The sequence below is a fragment of the Nicotiana attenuata genome, chromosome 12, assembly GCF_001879085.1.
Source record: "Nicotiana attenuata strain UT chromosome 12, NIATTr2, whole genome shotgun sequence".
Classification (NCBI taxonomy): Eukaryota; Viridiplantae; Streptophyta; class Magnoliopsida; order Solanales; family Solanaceae; genus Nicotiana; species Nicotiana attenuata.
The window spans coordinates 26,073,805-26,083,590 of NC_032000.1; the positions used below are offsets into that span (position 1 = coordinate 26,073,805).

A 9,786-nucleotide genomic window follows, 5' to 3' on the forward strand; every position below is an offset into this window, starting at 1 on the left:
CACTTGGTTCCAGTAGCTCTCAAAGCAAAGAGGTTGCTCGCCTGTCAAAGGAGAACGCTGAGCTCAGGAATCAAGTGGAGGACCTGAAAGAGATACTGCTCAATGAGCAAATGTCAGCAAATTCTCGAATGGATTTAGTCCTCCAAACCATCTCCTCTGCCTCCAAGCCTTCTCCTTCAAGTTCTCCTTAACTATTGTCCCCTCAGTGTCAAGTCTATAATATAGTTTGTCGTTAAGTACCTCAGTGTCAGTTCTTATGATGATAACTTGTGGTATTTCTGTATGATTGTTCTGAATTGTGGATGTGGTAGTAATATTGACTTTGCTCTTGCTGTAAAATCCAAACTATGTTAATGCAAGCTTTTCCCTTTTAGCTGTCTATACCTTGCTTTTATGCTATATTTTTAGTCATGACTGTGTGCACATAGGTGGCATGAATTAACTTAAAGCTAGACTTCCTTCTTGCTTAAATTGCCTGTTACTGATCTTTTTATGATGCCAAAAGGGAGAAGATTTTCATAACTGAGTGAAGAATAATTGAACAATAATTAAGGGAATGCAGAGATTCAAGGGGAAACTTAAGGTCTGCCTGGTTCACTGTCTGGTTCTGTGTGGCTCTTTCTGGGATTTTCAATTATGAGTTTTCATTATCAAAAAGGGGGAAATTGATAGGTACCTTGGTCATAAGTACTTTGTTTTATGTTTTGATGATCTAACAAACTTACTATCCAGAACCAGATAAGGAACCTGTTACACATTTACAAGACCTTAACATCACAAGGTTCCAGCTTGGGTTATGGTTCAGCTCCTTAGACTAGAAGGAACAGCTGAGGGAACAAGTCCCTACCATTTACCGAGGTGACTGTACGAAGTCAACCCCCCAGCTAGAAAAGTTGCTGCTGCACACGCTACAGTACAGGAACAGTGCAACAGTCAACTTTCTGTGAAAGACTTTTTACCTACCTTGCTTACATCATTGTAAGTTATGTCATACATGTATTAATACAATCAAGGAAGGTAAAACACTTTACTTGAACACTTGGATATTTCACTCAAGTGCTCACGTGATCATCCAGCAAGTAACTTTCAAGTGCTTCAAGGATAAAGAACAAAACAACTACAGACTAGTTCCCACATCAGGTTATTGTATGTCCTTAGTTGAGTTGTAACTTTGTAATAGTTCTTCATTTGTAAATCCTACCTAGCTTGTTTAGAAGCATTCTGTAGGAAACTCTTTGTAAATCTTAAACCTGTGTGTTTGAGTCTTGGCTAGAGTTAACATCCAAGGCCCGAAGACTCCTCCGTAAAAAATGCTAAGCTGAAATGAACACATCCAACTTGATATAGAGCCCACGTTCACATATATTACATCCACGGACCACAAGCCGATTCTGATAGTACCGCACTGGGCTAATAACCTTTCCAGGATCCACAATGCCCCTTTTTCCCATGACACACAAGAACAGCCGTCAAATCTGAAACAAACTTACACAGTCCACAACCAAATGAACCGAGCGCCCTTCAGGCATAATTTCTCAAATTAGTGATAGTACCATAATCTCCTTACTTGGTTTCGATCTTCAAGCAATCAAGTGACTACATGTCACACTTATACAATCTTCCCGTGGGACACGCTCCCACGACCTTCTACACCAGGTAACAAGTCTGCACATCCATACCACCGGCCATGCTAATCCTGTAAAGTGAATCAAGGATCCGCAAATCAATACATAAAGCCTCTCACACATGGCACTGATTTCAGGTGATGCTGAAGACAATATCAACTTGCTTTAAACCTCTTAATCCTTTTCTTCTCATCCGAGCTTGTGACATTCTTTTCAACACCGAACCGCAACCTTGATCCTCAACTTCCAATTCCCAGGCTACCCACTGCACTTAATTATGCCAATACGCAGGAGTACAAGAATTCATCATAACTCCTGAACCAATAATAAGGTACACACTTCATCATATAGATACCCTTCACTTAACACATCTCAGGAGAACCATTGCAACACGTAACTGAATTCCCATAACCCCAGAAAAATACAAACCTCGAGTATTGGTCTAAACCACCATAATTCTTCCGGGATCTATCTACACATAACATGACATAATACTCGAATGCCTCCAAATAAAGTCAATTACGGCGTCCATCAAGCCTCGCACGTACCGCCACAAATCACATGCATAATTTAACACGCTGAAGGAACTGATCATTGCCACCATCATGCCAATTCAACCATTGTTAACTGATCCGACTTCTTCTAATTTACTCCGGACTTGCCTTAGGAATAATAATCAAACTCTAAGGCCCTGCTAGCACGTGGACACTCTCTCAAAGAAGCACCCGGCTGGATCACTTTCCTTGTACTTCACATCTACAAGAAGCATAAACTCTGAGTCTTCCCAAAGCCTGAACATGAATCGATAAGGCAAATTATAGCACACCTTCCTCAAATCCTTTGCTCATGTCACCACTGATGTTCTTTTTCCTTAGTCGTAATAACCCACCAATATGTCGATAACCAAAAACCTCACAAGTAGGCAACCATGCAATCCAGTCGCAGGCGGTGGGGCTCTCCCACTTAGCTTGAAGCTACCATTATCACACCTCCCTTTTCACTACACCCGCAAGAGTGTAAAGGAGTTTTTCCACTTAAAGGACAATCGGAACGGGATTTATTATTAAAATTCAGAGTCGCCACTTGGGAGATTAATGGTGTCCCAAGTCACCGGTTGAATCCCGAACCGAGGAAATTATGACTCTGTTAACAGTCCGCGAACCAGAAATCCAAGTAAGGAATTCTGTTAACCCGGGAGAAGGTGTTAGGCATTCCCGGGTTCCGTGGTTCTAGCACGGTCGCTCAACTGTTATATTTGGATTTATCTGATTTCAAAACATGTTTTAGCTTATGTGGTTTTTAACCGCTTTTATTATTATTATTTTTAAGAGAATTGCGACGTCGTGAAAACATGTCTCGAACCGCGTCACATAAATGCACCCGCGATTTTTGACACATTTTGACTTCGTCGAGATTTGGATTTGGATCACATAAATGTGCACCCGTATTTAAGAAGGTAGAATTATTAAACACGCGCCTAAAGCGACTAACGCGTTATTATCTTTGGGGAAAGCCATGAAATTCGCTAAACGGCCCATCCCGAAATCTAAGTATTTTTATAGAGACATGTAACGAGGGCCCCGCAATTTATATATTTTGTTTGGCGAGGCTCATCTCATTCTTATTATTAAAAAGGGCAAACCTAAAGCAACTACGATATCAATTTAATATTGTCTCTAAAAGGCCCTAATTAATTAACGTTGCCCAATTTAAAGCACAGCCTTAATAAAATCCTCCATGCATTTTGGGCTTCGAACTTAGCCCAGTAAGAAGAAATTTTAGTCAGCTTGAACTCAGGCCTAAATGAGAGGAGAAGGCTGTTTGACATTGGGCCCTAGACAGATTTAGGCCCAAGTCTGATTACCACTGAATTATTATAATGACTATCCAAACAGGTCAAACTAATTGAATTGATGCATTTTGAAATTATATCCTAGGGACTTCCAAGTATTGAATAAATCAGTAAAGAAGAATTGAATCCAACAGCACACTTGATACTACAATTTAGGCCCGCTTTTACACTAATACCAACTCTCAATCGGTTTTGGATTTAATTTCAATCTAACAGCTCGAACATTCAATCATTAACACAAGTGCACATCACAGATTCCCGAATCAATTTCTAGTTCAGGTTATTTGCTAGTTCTAAACGTTTAAACTAAACTAACGAACTAAATTATACTATAGCTAACGCCATTCCAAACTTAACAATCCAAAAGTCCATTATAGTCCTGTTATTACAAATTATAAAATGTTCGAATCATCTAAATCTCTACTACTGCTACCGTGTATCTAACATTCACATTCACATGACATTAAACAAACTGACATCAAATTAACACGAGTCAGATTTCATTTCTTCAATTAACCAATACACATTGACTGATTCAATGCTTCACACATCAACTGGAGCTGGAAAAGTACCTGGAATTTGAATAAAAGCAGAAGAGAAGGAGGTCACCAGCAACAAGGCAAAAAGCAGCACTCACAATCAGCAGCAACAAAGCAAATTGAAGCCCAAATCAACACCAACAAAAGCCCAGAAACGAGTAACAGAGAAGTAACAACAGCAGGAGGCCAAAACACCCTGGTTTGGACCCAAATTGACTCGAAACCACAACCAACAGACCTCTGAAGTTCAACAATCAATACACTAGGAGCAATTGAATCATTTTACTCTTTGAATTAAGCTAGGATTCGCAACAGTGATTAAAAGGCCAATAAAACAGTGTTTCCTAGAGAGTTTGTTGCTTTTTTTTTTTGGTTTTTTAGAAAATCCAAGATCTAAAAGAGTTTTTGGATTTTGAATTTTTGAATTTCAGCTGATGGAAACTTGGAATATTTTTGGGTCTAGAGCTGAAAACTTGTGGCTTAAGGCAAAGAGGACTGCCTTTTATAGGCATAAGGGAGGGCAGCCCTCAATTTTCTAGTTTTCTATCCTAGTCCCTCTTTATTTTCAGATCAGTCCTCTATTTTTTAACTTGTTACCCAAGTTACTACCCTAAATTTACTGAAATCTAACTTGAGCCCTATTCTAGAAGATTCTAAGGAATTCTATTCTAATCTACAGCATTCTATCCTATTATCAAATGCCCAAAATACCCCTGAATACCCTGAAATTACTAACCTTATCTCAACTAAAACCCCAGCCCCTTTCACCATACCTACATACTATCAGCTATAACCAATCACCTAAAATTGATCAGAATTAAACTAGAATAAAAGAATTACTAACACAGAATGATAAAGATCAAACAATGCTCAACAAGACTACTTAGAGTTCAATTAATCCTATAGGAGTAATACTGAAATGAAGGAAAACAATTTACTAACTCTAAAAGAAAATCATATGACCAACCAAAACTACCAGAATCAATATTAAGCTAAAAAGAAACAATTACTAAATCAATTAACATTTAAGACTAATAATCGAAATTTAAACTAAAACCTAGAACATGCTTAAAACTAATTTTAAAGGCCTTAGATCACAACTAAACGAAGAAATTATTATTTTCCCAAAGAGAAGCAGACACATCCTAATCGAATCAAAACTAACAAAGAATCCGACTAAACTAACAATTAATTGCCTGAACTAACTAAACTAACGTTTAAACTATCAAAACAAAACAACAATCAGACAAAAATTAAACTAAACTAAAAAAATCAAATCATCACTGAAATTAAACATAAGCAAAATTTAAAACTAATCAGAAAATTAGGAGAGGCACTCATTGTCTTAATCAGAAAAAGAGAAAGGAACATAAAAAAGACGAAAAAGAGGACTCACGGCTTGACTCGAACATTCATACCGCCTCTTTGATTCAAAATTTGAGCGTCTTGGGCGTGACTTGAGCATCAATGACGGTGAATTCTTCATGAGAGGAGTGTGGAGGCCATATGGTATCGATTTGGTGAAGTTTGGAGAAATTAGGTTTCGGCCGGAATTTTTCGATTTGAAACCCGAAACGTTCAACTGATATTTGAGGGAAAATGGTTGTGGATTTGGGTTGAGGGAGTTTAGGGGTGTAAATTTGGTCGGATTTGGATGACCTTGCGTTTTGGCCGGATTTTTGATCTGATATTCGAGAAGATGGGCTAAGAATTGAAAGAAATTTCTTTGGTGGGTGGAAAGAGGAGGGGAAGACGAGTCTATGGTGTATTTTTGGGGTCGATTGGGGTTGCGCCGCCGGCGGAGACGATTTCCGGCCGGCGGCGACGGCGGAGGAGTGGTGGCGAACGGTGGGGCTGAACAGGGTACGAGGATGGAGGCTTTTGTCTCTAGGGTTGATAAGATTATTCAAACACTTTTATTAATTACATTGAACTGATGAGAGCCGTTGGATGATGGGAGATGAACGACCAAGATTCAAGGGTCAAAAACGACGTCGCTTTGATTAAATGGGGAGGACCGGGTGATTTGGGTTTGGGCCAATTTGACCTGGGTCTTGAGGGATTTTGATTTGGGCTGATTGAGAGACAGCCCAAAACCAACCGGCCTGATACTTCTTTATTTCATTTTCAATTCCTTTTATTTATTTTTCTTCTTTTCTTTTTGTATTTTATTTACTTATTATTTGTTTTCATTTTGTATTTTTATGTTTTTCTAACTTTATTAAAATGCAAAATCAAAAGACCTAATTTGTTTCCAAAATTAAACTAATTAATTCCTAAAAATCTATTAAATCCTATTTAAAAGCAAACCCATGACAAATTCAACAATTAACAATTAAAAATGCAAAAATGGACTATTTTTGTTATTTTCATTAAATTTTGTTCTAAAAACAACTTAACCACTAAATAATCCTAAAATATGAAATTAGATCCTAAATGCAAATGTCATGTGTATATTTTTATATTTTTCATATGAATTAAAATGCACAAATAAAATGCAAACAATTAACCGAAAATAACACAAAATTCACAAAAGTCTAAAATAATGAAAAAAAATTATTTTGTTTGAATTTTTGGGAATAATTCATATAGGGCAAAAATCACGTGCTCACAGCTGCCCCTCTTTGCCCGGAAACACGAAGAGTTTCCGTGCAAAGATGAGTGAGCAAATACGAGCGATTTTTGCCCGTTTGAATATTCCGTGTGAAACATTTTTGAAAACCGTCTGACCGAACCCTGCTTCAAAGGTTGCCTACATATCCTTGGCTAAAAAGGAATCAGGTCAGTGTAGTTCGGGAAGGTTTGGTAGCTGGGACTACCAGGAGCTATGATTTCACTGTTATTGCTGTTGCTACTGCTCGCTGACCTCCTTATTACACCATGTTAAAACAAAAAGAAGCTAGCCTAAGCTATGATCTATGAATTACAAAAGGGTCCTATCTATGTCTTCTAACTTGCTCTTGTGTTGCCTTGAACTTGTATTCTTCCACTGGAATTCTTGCGTTGTTGCCTTGCATTGTGATTGGAGATGTTTCGCCATTCCTCCGAGTGATGCTGGACTGCTGAAGTTTGAAATATGTGCCTCTATTCTCCAGGCGGGCTCCTGATTGCTGACGCTTGAAAAGTATTCCCTTGTTCTCCAGGTGGGCTCCTGACTGCAACGCTTGGAAAGTATTCCCTTGTTCTCCAGGTGGGTTCCTGACTGCGACAAAATAAACAACAAAGAAAATTTCTGCCCCAGTTTTGGTGACTGGGTATAGCATTTTATCAAATATAAAAAATTAAAAGCTAAAATTTGAATTGTACTTCCCTTGTTCTCCAGGTGGGCGCCTGACTGCTGAAGCCCGAAAAGTATTCCCTTGTTCTCCAGGTGGGCTCCTGATTGCTGAACTTGAAAAGTATTCCCTTGTTCTCCAGGTGGGCTCCTGACTGCAACACGCTTAAAAAGTATTCCCTTGTTCTCCAGGCGGGCTCCTGATTGCTGAAATTTGAAATATTCCCTTGTTCTCNTTCACTTTGATAATCACAACGACTCAATCCTTATATAGCTCCTTAAAAGACACAACCATCTTTTTGTTGTGAGTTTTGTTCTTTCAGTTTATATATTATTTTCATTTGTTTCTTTTAATTGGTCATATGTTATTATATTACTGACTTAAACTGCATGCAGTATACGTTGAAATATCCAGAACATCACATTTATACTCCCGCCTTACAAATTCATGATAAATCAATACGTTAATGATTTCCCATGCAACCAATCAGGAAATATAGGTACCTCACTTCTCTACATGAGGAAGAGAAACAAAAATGAAAATATATTGGCCCAATGCAGGTTCTGTCTCGAAACCTGCGACCTTCGCGTTATTAGCACGACGCTCTAACCAACTGAGCTAAATGGGCCTTGATGCCTGGAAAGGTTGTGTTCTATTTATCATTTGTAAAGTAAGAATTTTAGCCAAAACCAAAGCCATAAGCCTAACGAATTCTTGANGGCTGTTGAATTAAGATGAGTTACCGTTCCAGTTCAATCTAATTTTAATCCAGTTGTGTCCGTCCAAGCTACGATATTAACTCTACTAAACTAAACTGAACTTCAATTTAATGATAAACCTGCTAATGTACTGATTTTCAACTAACATGGAGATCCAACTACACTACATTAGGATACTGCTCCAGAACAAATGAATACAAATTCAAAATTACAGTCCAGTATAGTTCAAACTTCAAAGTCCATATTATTACAAGTCTAGCCTAAACTGTATCAAACAGCACACATTAACTAGCAATGTCTAATTATTGATATACAGCATTCAAACGAGTGCGAATCGCGAAACAAGAAACGTGAGCCATGCTTTATTTCATTTCCATTTTTGATAGCTACATCGAAGCAATTGTGAGATGTGTACCTGGAAATGTATGATAACAAGAGAGAATAGAGAGACCAGCAATAGTGCAGCAGATCGGAGTTTAACAGCATCAAATAGGACCAGATTTAAATCCAAACCAATATCAAAGTGCCCAGGCAGATGTAAAATCAACCAAACACCTTAAATCTACTTGAAATCAACCTTAGGAAGTCATAGATCACATTCAACAATCAGAATTACCCAGCAACAACCTCAATAAACTCCAAACGACTCCAGATGCTCTAACAATCGAACACAGAACAGAGAAATAGAGAAACTCGAACTGTTTCTGATCCTAAATGATCAACGTAACAGTATTTTTTTTGGTTTTCTGCTATGTTTGCCTTTTTTGGTTTTTCTTTGTGAAGAAGCTAAGATCTAAAGGAATTTCTAATTTGAAATTTGAATTTCAGATCTGTGAAGCTTGAAGAGATTTTTGGGGGGAATTTTTTAGGCTCCCAACTTGTCCATTAAGGCACTTAGTCATGTCTTTTATAGGCAAATATGAGGGCAGCCCTCAATTTCTGTTTTCTCTCTTAGTTCCTCTTTATTTTCAGATTTAACTTGTTACCCAAGTTACTATCCTAAATTTACTGAAATCTAACTTGAGCCCTATTCTAGAAGATTCTAAGGAATTCTATTCTAATCTACAGCATTCTATCCTATTATCAAATGCCCAAAATACCCCTGAATACCCTGAAATTACTAACCTTATCTCAACTAAAACCCCAGCCCCTTTCACCATACCTACATACTATCAGCTATAACCAATCACCTAAAATTGATCAGAATTAAACTAGAATAAAAGAATTACTAACACAGAATGATAAAGATCAAACAATGCTCAACAAGACTACTTAGAGTTCAATTAATCCTATAGGAGTAATACTGAAATGAAGGAAAACAATTTACTAACTCTAAAAGAAAATCATAAGACCAACCAAAACTACCAGAATCAATATTAAGCTAAAAAGAAACAATTACTAAATCAATTAACATTTAAGACTAATAATCGAAATTTAAACTAAAACCTTGAACATGCTTAAAACTAATTTTAAAGGCCTTAGATCACAACTAAACGAACAAATTATTATTTTCCCAAAGAGAAGCAGACACATCCTAATCGAATCAAAACTAACAAAGAATCCGACTAAACTAACAATTAATTGCCTGAACTAACTAAACTAACGTTTAAACTATCAAAACAAAACAACAATCAGACCAAAATTAAACTAAACTAAAAAAATCAAATCATCACTGAAATTAAACAGAAGCAAAATTTAAAACTAATCAGAAAATTAGGAGAGGCACTCATTGTCTTAATCAGAAGAAGAGAAAGGAACATAAAAAAGACGAAAAAG

At 37.3% G+C, this 9,786-nt stretch overlaps 1 non-coding gene across 1 annotated transcript; it reads right to left on the minus strand.

Annotated features, from left to right (window-relative positions):
• Positions 7,840-7,919, minus strand: TRNAI-AAU. The gene has a single exon. It is a non-coding gene; the product is annotated as a tRNA-Ile (tRNA).